A 15,669-nucleotide genomic window follows, 5' to 3' on the forward strand; every position below is an offset into this window, starting at 1 on the left:
CGAGCTGAAGTTTCTAACATCTTTTCCCTACAGATTATGACATTGACCTGTCTCCTGCTTGACGCTCTCCTCACCACCCAGGGCAAAGTTCTCCTGATTTGTGCAGACCCTTTGTGTTTGCAGATCCCCTTGGGACTCAGTATCAGCAGAGTATCCGGTAGAGGCACAGTGGTGGAAAAAGATCCAGTTTCCTCTTGTTTCTAAGGATGGTGATGGGGTTCAGGACATGCTACTTGCAAACAAGGCACCTTGACATACTGAATATTTTCAGCTGAAGGGATGTGAGAAACAGCAGGTACAGAAAGGACTTTCTGACCTCCCCCTGCAGCAGGTTGTGAAACCCTCTTGGGAGAGGTGCCCTCCTCCCTACTCCTGGAAGAAAGGAGTATTCTTCCCTCCAAAGAGGAAAGGACACAGGGAGGAATCTGGACAAACAGGCCTTGCCAACTGTACCCCAGCTAACTACACTTATCTGAAACTCTTTGTCTTGTCATATTTTTCCACGACTTCATACTTCTCATCAAACCTAGCATAGAAACACTTAAGTTTAACATTTCTTTGGTTCTTCATTTCTTTGTGAAGGCTTCTGTGTCACTTAAAACTTATATAAATAAATTTGTATGCTTTTCTCTTGTCACTGGGGTCCCAGCTAAGGATTTGGAAGGGCAGAGGAAAAAGTTATTTTTCTCCCTTACAATGGAGTAGCTGCAAAACCTCCCCAAAATCTGCCTCCAGCTTGCAGCCTACTCTGGGCCTAGGAGTCCTTATTCTTTCTCCATATCAGGCTTTGACTTGTGCTAAGAATCCGTGTTTGGCTCCTTCTTCCTGAGACAGTGGAAATAATCCCAGCTATGTGGTCTGCCCTGGGGGCTGGGGGTGGGGCCTCGGGTGCCACTGCCTATGGGTTGCTGGCTTAAAGGGCAATTCTGTTCACTTCAGAGCCCACGGTCTTTGGCGCTGACACAAAGAGGTGGGGGTAGAGGGTAATTAACTTGTCCCACCTAAAGGGAGAAGAAGGGGTGGGGGGAAGTCGGCACTTAGAGCAGGTGCTTTGTGAAGAAGGTATGTAGCCTTTGATGCAAGAGGAAGATCTTGAAAATTACCACTGAACATAGTAAGGGTTATTCCTTTTCCTTGAATTTCCAGAAAAATAAACCTCTTAATGTCATATTTTGTAATCCAAATTCATGAGATGTCTTTTTCTGAAACTGAATTGAAATGCTTATTTTATCTTTGAAAAAGAGCACAACAGCTGATGAAGGTTCAGGACACACTACCCCAAAATATAGCACATTGGCATACAAGATATCTTAAACTGAAAGAAAAAAAAAAGAAGAAGAACAGCAGAAGCAGGAAGGTCACTCCGGATATCTCCCCCACCCCACCATAACCACGCTTCTTCCCAGAAACAGGTCCTAAACCTCCCAAATGAAAGGTACCCTACCAGTACCAGGAGGTGAGAAGAAATTCTTACCCCCAAAAATGGTGAATTTGGGGCCAAGAAATCCATACAAACCTTGTTAAACTAACTTTTATCTTCCTAGGTATGGCTACACTGCTTACTACTCCTAGCCCAAAATCCTTTGGCTTGTCAATTCTTCACAAATGTATGATTTCTTTGTCTAAAGGATATAAAAGCTTCCGGCTCTGGTCACTTCTGTGGGTTTTCATTCTTTTGTGAAGGCTCCCAAGTACATGTAAAAATTCAATAAAATCTGTATACTTTTCCCCTATGATCTGTCTTTATCAATTTAATTTTCAGACCCAGCCAGAAACCCTAAGAGGGTAGAGGAAAATTTTGTCCTCCCCTACACAGCCTTTAAAATATTTCTCCATTTGCATAATGATAACAGACACATAATAGTAATACAATAGCCAAAATATACTAATGTGCACAACTCTTTGTGTGTGTATGTATAGAATGTAGAAATACACTTAATTTAAGATTTATTTATTTTAGAGAGCAAGCAGGGGGGAGGGGCAGAGGGAGAGGGAGAGAGAGAGTCTTAAGCAGATTCTGCACTGAGTGTGGAGCCCGATGCGGGGCTCGATCTAGACCTGGGATCACAACCTAAACCAAAACCAAAAGTCAGACGCTTACCTGACTGTGCCACCCGGGTGCCCCAAAATATACTTAAATTTTTTTTTAACGGTTCTCTCCCAGTAACAGCATTATGGGTGATGTTTTGCTTTCTCTTTGGAGTGTCCTGTATTTTCCAAGTATCCACAGTGAAGATACATTAGTTTGTGTGAGTTGCTATTTAAAAGTGTTTCAAAACATTAAATTTATCCACTAACAGAAATTCAAAAGGATTTACTTCAGGCAGAGGAAAACACTCTAGATAGAAAGTCTGAGATGTAAGATATGGCTAATCTGTGGGTAAATCTAAAACAAACAATAGCTGTAGGAAACAGCCATAACATCAAATGTGTGTGCATAAAAACAATTGGAACCCAAATCTGGGCAACAACTGCATTTACCTTGGGAGGGGTTATCAGAGCGACTGCAACACGTAACTTTGGTGGCATTGTTTACGAAGGACAGAGGGACCACAGGAGTGAAAAGAAACACATTTAAAATTTGCTGTAAGTACTCCTTTCAAGTCAGTAAAATTGAGAGAGAAAAAGACTGTTCTGGCCACATTTGAGGGAGACATCACCACAAAACATAAAGTCAGGATTTCTTTTATAGGAGTTAAAGACAACATGATATGCCTTTGAGAACGAGTTTAAACCTTAGTAACTTAAGGTGAGAAAAACAAAGAACCATAATAACTTAAAAGTAAGCTAGTCTTTGGTAATTACGCCATTTAGTCTAAACAAATTTAGCTAGCCAACCTCTAGAGCTCACAAGGTATTCATACATTCTCCGAACAAGTTATTATATGGAACATGGGCAAATAAAAGTTCTGTGAAATTGTTTCAGTTTCCTTATAATTTAATGTGACCTCTTATTTATGGGGGACTCCTATTTCTTATTCCATACGTTTCCTGTTTCCACGCTAGATATGAGTCTGTACATCTTGCTTCCATCTCCATCATTTCTGGTAGCTAAATTATGGTGAATTAAGTTAACAAAAGTTAGCTGTTTAATTTTCTACTTGCTAAATATCCAAGGACATGGGAGGAAAAGGAATATGTGCTTGGATAAGACAAACCCGTGGATTCCATGAACTCAAAGAACATCCTTGGAAGTCTCTTTGTATTTAACGTTCATGGAGTAAATGAGTGAATGGATGGATATGGAAATGAACTGATGGTTATGCAAACAATCAAGCAAACTACTTGATCACCTGCCTCCCTTTGGTTTAGCTTCCTCTGTCAGCTGGTACCGAGCACCTGCACTAGTGTTTTGTGTTGGCCTCAGTAGTTGGGGGAGCACCAGCCTGGGGTCTGCCCTGGTTCCACCCAGCACTCAGCTGCACATGCCCTTCCCTAACTGAGAGGGAGTGCTGCTGGCTGCTGAGACCCAGAATCATAGCACAGTCAATCCAGCAGTTGGCCTGTGGCCATGCATCCCATCTCAGTGGTGACAGCTCCTAAGTGTTTCTACTGGGTTCTCGAAATCAATGTTGCTCACTCAGCCATGGGCTGGTCAGCCCTTCACATGGTAGGGGTGAAGTTGGTGAAAAGGTGACATGCCCAACACTTAGAGGAGAAAGTAGGCAAAGCTGTACTTAATAAAGAGGTTCAAAAAAAGGGGCGCCTGCGTGGCTCAGCCCCGCATCCGGCTCCCCACTCAGCGGGAAGCCTGCTTCTCCCTCTCCCACTCCCCCTGCTTGTGTTCCCTCTCTCGCTGTGTCTCTATCTGTCAAATAAATAAATGAAATCTTTAAAAAAAAAGAGAGAGAGAGGTTAAAAAAAAAGATTATGATAACAGGGGGATGTAGTTGAAGGAAGTTCTAACCAAAGATACCACTCTCACTCCAAAAGTTTGTATGTGAGGAAACATAGAATGAATCAGAAGTCACAGAATTAGAGACCCTTCAAAAACGGGGGTCTTAAAGGTCCAGCAGTTCAAAGCCCTCCCTACAAGTGAGGAAGACAGGAAGGCCAGATCCTGCCCAGGATCACATAATGGGTACGTGGCCAACTGAGGGCGATGACTTTACATTTGTGTGCCACTTCACAAAGCACACTGGCATACAATGTCTTCTTTATTCCACCACACTAACCCTGTAAATTCAGGATTTACTATGATGCAAGTTCTACATCTAAGGAAACTACCTGTCAGATATGAGTTTTTGTTCCTCTCCTGACACATATAGTCCAGGAATCAGCTTGATGATTCTCTATCCCTGACCCAGGTGTTTGATAATAAATATATGCAGAGCTGCATGGACCCAAGGTTTTCACCGCAGTTGACTATGTCTTACAGATTGAGAATGATTTTGGGATCACTAAGAGAGGTAAACCAAAACTTTGTAAAAAACAAAGAAAGTAAATATACAGATAAATTTAAACCAACACTGCCTGAGCAATATAATTATGAATCACATTTTTATAAGCAAAATTAAAACACTAATATATCAATTTAACATATAATTTTGAAGGTAATAAACGGAGTTATACTGTTCTAAGACCCATGTATTTTCTAGGAAGAAAGTAAAAGTATTGATACTTTTTATCTTGATTATATGTATATAATTTTTTATAACATATTACATATAATATCGTGTACTATAATATATATTATTTCTTTCAAGTTAACCAGTAAAAGAGTATATGACTTCTTAACCAGCAGAAAGGAAAATGGAATGAAAGAAATTACCTAGGAAATAGAAGGACAGACAGAAAACACAGAATGGGCGAGACAAATGAAGGGTTAAATAAGATGATAGATGGGACTGAGGCACCTGGGTGGCTCAGTCAGTTAAGTGGCCGACTTCTGGTTTTGGCTCAGGTCATGATCTCAGGGGCATGAGGTTGAGCTCTGCACCAGGCTCCCTCCTCAGCGCAGAATCTGCTTGAGATTCTCTCTCTCCCTCTCCCTCTGCCCCTTCCCCTGCTCACTCTCTCTCTCTAAAATAAATCTTTTAAAAAAAAGTTGGTGGATGAAACCTAATTATATCAACAGTTGTGTCAACTGTAAATAGGCTAAATGCTCCAGCTAGCAGCATCGCTTTATCTGAAAACTCCAACTTTAATCCATTTACAAGAAAAACATCTAAGTCATTAAAATATGTAAAAGTAGAAAGTAAAATTATGAGAAAAGGATAAACCAAAAGAGCACTAGTGTATCTGTATTACTATCAGACAAGAAAGACTTCCAGGCAAAATAGCACATGAGAGACACTCAGTTACTTCACAATGGCCCCAAAGAAGAGAAAATAATTTTAAACTTGTACTCAGAATGACATGGCCTTCAAATTAATTAATTAATTAATCATAGAATAACTATAAGGAAAGACAGACCCACAATCAGTGTGAGAGATTAAAACTGACTTGCATAAATTATAAAACAAGCAGAGAAAGTATACCAGTATGAATATTGGAAATATGAACATAATTACAAATTTGAGCAAAATCTGTGCACAATACTGAATAACACACATTTTTTTTTATTAACATATAACGTATTATTTGTCTCAGGGGTACAGGTCTGTGAGTCATCAGTCTTACACGATTCACAGCGCTCACCATAGCACGTACCCTCCCCAATGTCCATCACCAGCCACCCCATCCCTCCCACCCCCCACCACTCCAGCAACCCTCAGTTTGTTTCCTGAGATTAAGAGTCTCTTATGGTTTGTATCCCTCTCTGGTTTCGTCTTGTTTCATTTTTCCCTCCCTTCCCCTATGATCCTCTGTCTTGTTTCTCAAATTCTTCATATCAGTGAGATCATATGATAATTGTATTTCTCTGGTTGACAATAACACACATTCTTTTATGGCATGTACTAAATATCTAGGGAGACTGTATACTAGATCATAAGGTAAACGTACACAAATCTCAAAGGATTGAAATCATACAAAAGTATTCACTGACAGCAACATAATTAAGTGGCAAATCAATCACACCATGACAACTAGAAAACACTCATTTGTTTGGAAAGTAAGGCCCAGACTTCTAAGTTGTCCATGGGTTAAAAATGAAATGATAGTAAACTACACAAGGTTTAGAAAGGAATGATTACAAACACATACCAAAATGTCCCTGAAACTCTTTATGCCAATAGAGCGAAAGACTTTAACAGAAAATGGAAAATTTCCTGAAAAAAATATATATAACTTACTAAAACTGACTTATGAAAGAACTAGAAACCTGAGTCAGAGCATAACCATCAAACAAATGGAACCAGTCATTTAAAATCTTCCCCAGAAGGAAACTCTAGGTCCAAGTGGCTTCACTGGTTGAGCCCACCAAACATTCAAGAAACAAATAAAAAAATAGGATGGAGGGAATGTAGAACAGCATTATTAAAAGAAAACATATCTGAGAAATACAGACTGAGAAGAAAGACCTAAGTTAATATATAAGTTCTTGTTTCTGCACCTGGTAAGCACTCCAAAAGTGTTAATTTTTAGCTTTACTAGCAATTAAAAAGGAAAGACCAGAATCCCAGAAAAAATCATCCCCCTCTGGCACACCTATAGCAAGGACTGACCTAGCCCTTCCCCTGAGCTGCCCAGGGGACTGTGGGTGGGGGCTGCAGACCCTCCCACAGCGCACCCCCCAGCTCCCACATGGCTCATTGGGCCCCTGGCTAAACTCACGTGTTATCTCATTTAATCTTCACACCACGTCCCTATGTTGTGGGTCTTATTCTTAGCTTGATTTTACAGATGATGAAACTAAATTTCAGAAAAGTGATTTTCATGGTCACATAGTTAGCAGATGGCAAGGCTGCAATGGAAGACAAGGAAACTGGAAAACTCATACCCTTCAGCTCTTCCATAACTATATTCTGAATGGCGCCACTGAGCCTCCCAGCACCAGTGAGGAATGTTTGCTTTCCCACAACACTCCCCTTCCTTGGCACAGATAAACCAGCGCTGACTATTTCAAAGAAGCATATGGTGCTGAGGATTGACCTTTAATAGCTGTTTACAGAATGCCAACATTATGAGGTGTGTGCCACCATGTGACACCCGTCGGTCGGCAGTTATCCACAACAGGTGTTTAAAATTGCACTTGACAAATATTTATTATCTCCATAAACCAGGGACTAATAATGGAAACTATCCTATGGAGTTTTGGAGAATCATTATTTGAGTCAACGTGTAAGTCCTTTACGTCACTGACCGAGAAGCAAACAGCTGACATCTTCACAAAATACCTTCCACCATTCTATCATGGCCAACCAAGCCCTGAGTATTCTTTGTCTGGATTGTCGATGTGGGATTCTGTGTCTGTCCAGCCCCAACTGCATTCCATCCTCACGAGCATCCACTACCAGTTACAAAGAACACCCAAATTCCATGGCGTTTCCTTCTTTCAGAGAAGAAACATCCAACTTCTGAAGGAGTACTGGAGGTTGACTGATTGAGTTCAGTTACCGAGCGTACAACCTTAGCCCCGTGCTCCTAGCTTCATCACCCGGACTGAAGGAGCCGCCATCTCCCTTCGGGACTAAATTTCCCCTCCAGACACATTACTCTCACTCCTCTGAAAGCTGTAGCAGGTTCAGTACTTTAATTCCCCAGAGATGTGCTTGCGTGGGTCAGGCCGGTGTGTAACACCGAGGCCAAGGAACCATGAGCCGTGCGTTACACACATTTCCTACTTTTATCTTTGCTTGTGTGTTGTGGGGTTTTAAAACAAATGTTGGTTTTCTTGAACCTTTGTATTCAAATTGATTCGTAGCTTGAAAGAAAAGAATTTATAAAGTCAAATTGAAAGAGCAGCCTTCTCATAAACCCGTGGCTAAGCAGCTGCTCCCAGCGAGCAGAGGGAGAAACCAGGGCACCAGGGCACCGTGGCGGCAGGACTGTGATGGTCGCTTTCCCGCCGGCACCTTCTGCTGGTCCTTCCGTCCTGCGCAAGAACCCCAGAGGACCGATGTCCCTGGCACGCACTGGTCTTGATGCCGCAGACAAAATGTCTCCTAATAAATCTGACATCCAAATGTAGAAAGAATGGAAACTTTGAAGTGTGCTAAATGTGAGAGAGAGGATATGCCAGTTACAGGAGCATCGGCCACCTCTCTGACCTAGGAATTTCAATGTAGGGGGCACACATTTCACAGTCCATAAACTCCACTCTGATACAAAAGTATTTTTAAAAAATCTCTATTGCCAGCTCCGGCTCTGCAGTCGGCAGTAAACTTAATAGCTGTTACCTTTGTAAAGAAGAAATGGATTGGGAGGAGGAACTGTTTTTTCTCTATATACTTCTGTTTGATCTTACTTTATTATTTTATGAAAAAGGGTCCTGTCTCCCTAACTCCTAATGAATCCTCCTTGGACCAGACCCTAATGACCTCTGTTACTCCGTGGAAAAGCAGATGGTTTACAGTGGTGCTTTAGAATATTCTAGGCTCCCCCAGCAGACCATGGCATGCAGATATAGTCTCTCCCAGAAGCCACCCTCTAAAACCAGATGTCAGGACGGATGTATCCATAGAGTATTATCAATAAATTGAGGCTCTAGGGGCGCCTGGGTGGCTCAGTTGGTTAAGTGACCACCTTCGGCTCAGGTCATGATCCTGGAGTCCCGGGATCAGTCCCGCATCGGGCTTCCTGCTGAGCAGGGAGTCTGCTTCTCCCTCAGACACTCCCTCCTCTCATGCTTTCTCTCTCATTCTCTCTCTCAAATAAATAAAATCTTTAATAAAAAAAAATTGAGCCTCTAAAATCATATAGAAATGTTCTAGTGCCAGAATAGAGTTCAATAAAAGCCGAAGTCAAGTGGTGGGATCAAAGGGGTGGGCAGACAGTGAGTATGGACATCCCTACCGGCTCCATAATTGAGAACCAGGCAAAGACAGGGCTATCTAAAGGTGTGGGGAGGACAAGTCCTGGGGATGTCTCTCTCTGGCTCTCTTCATTTGTGTGACACTGCTTAGCAAAACGTTTTTTTTTAAGATTTTATTTTATTATTTGAGATAGAGAGGGAACACGAGCAGGAGGAGGGGAAGAGGGAGAAGCAGACTCCCCGCTGAGCAGGGAGCCCAATGGCACGCGGGGCTCAATCCCAGGCTCCTGGAATCATGACGAAGGCAGACGCTTAACTGACTGAGCCACCCCGGTGCCCCAGCAAAACATTTCTATGCAAGAGTGCGACTGTTGCTGTTTCACTGGTCCTAAGCTGTGTGGCATTTTGGATTCTGCCAATCATTCAGGATGACCATATGGCATCCTATGTCTGTCTGGGACTGGGCATATTGCAGTGATAGCACACCTATCAAGCAAGTAAACCATCCTATTTCTGAAATGCAAACAGTGTGATTTCCTGCCCATAATATCTGCTGTTTCTTAGGGTTTCCCCTAGACATGTTCTGTGGTCTTGGTTTGCTGCCAAGTGTCACACTGAGGGCTCTGTATTCTAAAGATCACAGAGCTACTCCTCTCATGCATACAGCTCACTGAAGCTAATTGTCTGAATAGCCATTCGGGCGAAGCAGAAAACCACTGGGCACTCCAGACCGTTGAGAAACATTTTTGCAGAGTAGGGACAGCTTGTAAATTTGGGAGTGTTTCCAAAATGTTCTGTTATAGACTATACCCTTTACTCTTAACTTACCAGGCACTCAGAGATTTTTTTTAAGATTTATTTAATTTTTTGAGAAAGGGGGGGTGGGGGGAGGAGCAGAGAGCAAGAATCTTCAAGCAGACTCCCCGCTGAGCACAGAGCCCACTGCATGGACTCCATCTCACGACCCCAAAATCATGACCTGAGCCTAAACCAAGAGTCGGATGCTTAACTGACTGAGCCACCCCGGCGCCCCAGGCACTCAGAGATTTTTTTTTTTAAATATTATTAGTATTTATTTGTTAACTCCAATCAACTTCAACAAATATATCCTTTAGTAATAAGATGTAAGAAATCAGGTTGGCAGTATTCATTTGTGATTACTGAAGCATGAACATTTCATGGCTGCTTCTGGTTCAAGACATCATTAAATAGTGTGTTGAAAGTAAAGCTGTATTTGGGGTGCCTTTCAATATGAATGCGTAAGTTAAATTCTTCCTGGGCTTTAGAAAACCATTGGGTAGGTCTGGGATTTTAAGCCATTATGCTCTGCTAGACAGGTGAATCTGGACTCAGTCTAGTTTTAACGTATTTGTTTGTTTTAATCAGCTAAGTAAATTCTCTCAAAGGAAAAGTGCAGATAAAATCACTACACAGATCAAGAAATAGAATGTTGCTAGCACCCAAAAGCCTTGAGTTCTCAATTGCAAATGTTTTCTCCTCTCCAAAGGTAAACAATATACTATAGTATGCTTCTTCCTGTTTTTGAACTTAAATGGAATAATGTAACATATTTTCCTCCATATTTGGCATCTTTTATCCATGTAATGTTTGTGAGATTTACCATGTTGTTGCTTGTACTTGCTTTAATTTACTAATGTCTGGTATTCCATTAAATGGATAGCCCATAATTTCTTGATTCCTTCTACATTTGAAGGAAATGGGTTGTTTGCAATTTGGTGAGATTATGAGTCATATTTTATATCAGAAGGATTAAAAAATTTTTTTATACCTTAAAGAACAGTTCCTTCACTTAATAGACATAATGAACTGTTCTGAGTATGTAGGTATGTTTAATGGGCTACAATTAAAATAAGAGTTGTAATAACATGCTAACATAACCTCTTAATGTTGTATTTGCAATTCACATTCAAAGGTTAACTTCAGAATAATCACTTGGGACATAAAATACTTATTTGCCCAAAGTGCATCTACACTTAACATGGCAACTGCTGAGGGAAGGGTTCCAAATAATCAAATACCATTTTGCTGAGTAATTATTTGCCAGATTATTGAGGATTTTTTGAAGTATTGATTTCTCTGCCTGTAAAATGATCAAATATAAGCCCTAGATCAAATATAAGTCGCTTTTTAAAAAAAGATTTATTTGAGAGAGAGAGAGAAAGCACACGTGCACACAGTGGGGAGGGGCAGAGGGAGAGAGAGAATCCCCAGCCGACTCCCCACTGAGAGCTAGAACAACCCAACTCAGGGCTCAATCCCAGGACCCTGAGATCATGACCTGAGCCTAAACCAAGAGCCGGAGGCTTAACCGACTGAGCCACCCAGGTGCCTCCAAATATAAATTGCTTTTGAGACAGGGAAATCAAAGGGACCCCATGAGAGAATAAGCTGGGTTTTTTCCCCCTTGACTTCTTACCCAGCTTCTATTCTTGCTAGGACCTACACCCCCACCCCACCCTACACAGGCCTCAGAAAATGCAAATAACATATATCCTCCTCCTAAGGGACAAGGAGTTAATGATTTGTCTCAATAAGATAACATTTAATGAAGGACCAGTTGAGAATGACCAAAGTTATATGCATACTCCAGACCATAGGCATTAGACCTCGTGACACCAAGACCCCTGGCTTCGGGGGATAAGTGACTTATGATGGACACCTGGACCCTGTCCTCGTTCTGACTGGTTCCTGGATGCCTGAGAGGCCACGTGCACCATACCACAATCGTCAATAAAAACCCTTAGGCCCTACACCAAGATGAGACCCTCGTTTCCTTTCCGAGTCTCCCAGATGCTCCATCTGTATCTCTCTATATACCTCCTATAAACTCTGCTTTCACCTCCTGCTGGCTCATGTTGATTTCCATCCTGCATGAAGCCAAGGACCCACCTGGCTGGTCCTGTGGGAGCCCCTCTGGATACTTGGACCCCGCCCTGCCTACATCCCTTTTACAACTTTTTTTTTTCTTTCAGTTAATTGGCTTCTAATGATTTGATTCAGAGCTACTGAAGGAACTGTAAATTGATTTAAGCTTTCACAGTAGACTTAAGCAACTCGACTAAATTTTGCAATGTATTAGCCCCCAAATTTGACTTCTAGAAGTGTGTAGAGAATATATGTGTATGAGAAAAACAGGATGAGTGCACAGATAAAATGTTCAAGATGAGTCATTAAGAATCATTTGCAAAAGCGGAAACAATCAACCTTAAATAGTATAGTCATTAGGCATAATCATAAGACAACTGTTTTCTTAATTCATGCAACAAATATCTGTCGACTGAATTACATCCGAAGGGCCGAGCTAGTGGGAACTCTGTAGTGATCCACACTGAGAGGTCTCCTGGGGTCAGTTCAAGATGGCAGCCTAGGAAGATCCAGAAGTCACCTCCTCCCACAGACACAGGGTAGCTATAGCTACATATGGAAGCTTCCTCTGGAAAAAACAACAACAACAACCCTATAAGGCTGGCCGCACAACTCCTACAGTTTGGGTAAACGGGAGGGAAACCACATGGAAAGAGGGAGGAGAGGCTGGGACACAGTCCCTACACGAACCTCAACCCCCGGCCCAGCAACGAGCACCAGAAGGGAATTCGAAACCCAGCACGTCTCCCTGAGGAGCCAAAGGGTCATACCCCACATCTGGAACCCGGACTTTTAAGACCCGCACCTGACAGCCGAGCCCCCAAAATAGCTGAAACATTCGGAAACCGATGGGACTCAACTCTTCGAGAGCCACAGGCTGAACTGAGACCCGCTCTTTAAGGACTCGCGCGCGGGGACTTACCACCCCGGGGCTCAGCGACAGCCACCCGTCCTGTCCAGACTGAAGTGAAAAGGGTTCCTTTGCTGGTATTAAAGCGTTGGCCCGAGGAGCAGCATCTAATTTCACACACACACGTGGAGCACGGGCAGGGCCGGGGGCTGGCAGGCGCCATCTTTGTTTAACCACCGCCTGCCTTTCCTCTTCCGCCCGCGCCGTCTTCTCGCCCTCCGTGGGCTGCACCTGTTGCTGCGGCTGCCCCGGGGATGCACTTGATTGCCTGGCTCTAGAGGCCAGGAGGGCTTGCCCTCCTAGGTCCGAGGGGCTGTGACAATCAGAGAGACAGCTCTGGGCAACCCACCACCCCCGGGGCACTGCACAGACAGCGGACTAAAACACACCCCAGTCTTCTGGGGGAAAAAGCCTATTTGCTTGTCCAGGAGCTTTGGCCTGGGGGGGTGGGGGCGTGCTTCTGGGTTGGCTCACTTTTAGGGATCTGTGGCGGGGCTGCAGCTTGCCAGTCTCACCCAGAAAGGAGCCTGTACCCTTGTCTGGCACCCTGAGTTTTGTGGCACGTCTGCAAGGCATGGCTCTGGCGGCCAGCAGGACTTCCGCTCAGGAGGTCCCCGCGGGACTGTAACCAGTGGAGAAAGTTTTTAAACAGCTACCACCCCCCCAGGGCACAGCAAGAGGCAGCCGACCCAGGATCTCAGTCTCTGTGAAAAAGGCCTATTAGCTTATCATCATAGCTGCAGCCTGGGGAGCAGGCATCTCATTAAAGACACAGAGGTCCCTGAAATCCTGAGGTTTGGAATTATAAAGGGAGACAGACTTAAGTAAATATTCATCAAAAATATGCATTTAGTGTTAAAAGTGGTTAGCGCTCTGTGCATACACTTTCAACACCTTGAGTTTGGAGACCTCTTTATAGCTTTGCACACAAGTCCTTTGTCAGATATATGATTTGTAAATATTTTCCCCCAGTCTGCGGTGTCAAGAGCTGCGAAGGGTCTGATATTTTAACCTGCTGGCAGACTTAACAGGGGAGGCTTCCAAGGTTTCAAAGATACCAGCAGGGCACACAAGGCTCCCCGGTTAGGGAGAAAGGACTTTGGAGCTCCATGTTTACAACCCCCACCCTCCCTCCCAAAGACCCAGGAGGGATGCGGAAAGACCCAGGTGGGTACTGCACAGGTGGGGGCTTTGTGTCACAGCTGAGAAACCCCAGTCATTTTTAAAGTGGGCTGCTAACAAGCTTGCCCAACCTTTGCCCGGGAGAAGACAACTATCTTTCTCACACTGTCAGGAAACAAACATGCCCTCTGCCCCCGAGGGAGCCTTTCTATCTTCCAAGGCTTTTTGCCAAATCTATCTAATCCATTTGTTCAAAACACATACAGAAAAAATGAGAGAACCAAGGAAAACCTCCTCCCCAATGTAGGACTGATTTTTTCATTCTCTTAGCTGCATCTTTTGGAGAGCAGAACGTTTATTTTTTATGAAGTCTAATTTATCAGCTTGATTTTTTTTTTATGGATCATCCTTGGAGTCATGGCTAAGATAGATGTGCCTTAGCCACGATCTCAAAGATTTTCTCTACGTTTTCTTCTAAAAGTTTTATAGTTCTGGGTGCCTCGGTGGTGCAGTTGGTTGAGCTTCCCACTCTTGATTTCACCTCAGGTCATGGATTCAGGGTCCTGGAATCGAGCCCTGTGGGGGGCTTGGCGCTCAGTGGGGAGTCTACTTCTCTTCTCTTTCTGTCTCCCTCTGTCCCGGCCACCTCTCACACACACTCTCTCTAATAAATAAATCTTTAAAAAATAAAAAGTTTTATAGTTTTAGGTTTTATCTTTCAGTTTATGATCCTTTTGAGTTCTTTTTCATGTATGGGGTGATCAAAACTTTTTTTTAAACATACGGGTGCCTTTTTGAAAGATTCTCCATCGAATTGCCTTTATACATTTGTCAAAACCCAGTGGCCCATAAATGTGTGGGTCCATTCCTGTATTCTTTATTCTTTCCCATTCATCTATTTGACAAATCCAGTTGATCTGTCTTGATTCCAATACCACACTATCTTGGGTAGTGTAGCTTTATAAGAACCTTGAATTTAGGTGTTGGTAGCTCTCCACCTTGGTTCTTCTTTCCAAAGCTGTTTTACCTAACCTAGATTCTTTGCATTCCCATATAAATTATAAAGTCAGCTTGTCATTGGCTATTAGAAGCTTGCTGGAATTCTGATGGATTATGGTGACTCTATAGATTAAATTGGGGCGAATTAATATCTCAGCAATATTGGGTCTTCTTCATGAACACAACAGATCTCTCCATGTAAGTCTTTAATTCCCCCATGCAATGTTTTATAGTTTTCAGTGTACAGACCTTTCACATTTTTTTTTACCAGATTTATCATTAATTATTTCATAATGTTTCTACTTTATTTTTTTGCTTTCAACCTCTTGGAGTGCTTTTTCTTGTACCCAGTATAGAGATCTGTTCTCTTTCAAAAATGCTATTTGACAATCTTTCCCTTTTAATTACAATAATAATGCACTTATTATTTACTTTAATACTAATATTTTTGTGTTCAGACAACTTGGGCCCAACTTCCCATGTTCCCGGGCACACCTGGGGTACTTTCCAATCTTACAGCCAACCACAAACTGATGAAAACTGGGTCTCATCAGCGTTGGGAAGCTACTATGTCTAAGGTCCCTCAGCCTAACTACTCTGACATCCAGCCCCTGTGAGAGCAAGCAGACACCTCCTCCTGGTCCAGATGTTGCTTCAGAAAGAAGCAGAACAGAATCAAACTGGAGTGTCCTTCTGCTCCCTTCCCCTGATTTCAGATACAGTATCCTAAACAATATGGCAGCCATACCACTGATTATGGTGTTCCATAAAAAACAATCTGTGCTTCAAGCAAATGATGAACGGCAGATTTTACACACATTACTTTTAGACCATAATGGAAGGAAAGTATTTGGTGGATTGAATTGAATCAGTTAATGAAAACCGGTAATATTTC

This window comes from Callorhinus ursinus, unplaced genomic scaffold (genome assembly GCF_003265705.2).
Source record: "Callorhinus ursinus isolate GAN/ISIS: 27379988/994484 unplaced genomic scaffold, GSC_fseal_2.0 scaffold28, whole genome shotgun sequence".
Lineage (NCBI taxonomy): Eukaryota > Metazoa > Chordata > Mammalia > Carnivora > Otariidae > Callorhinus > Callorhinus ursinus.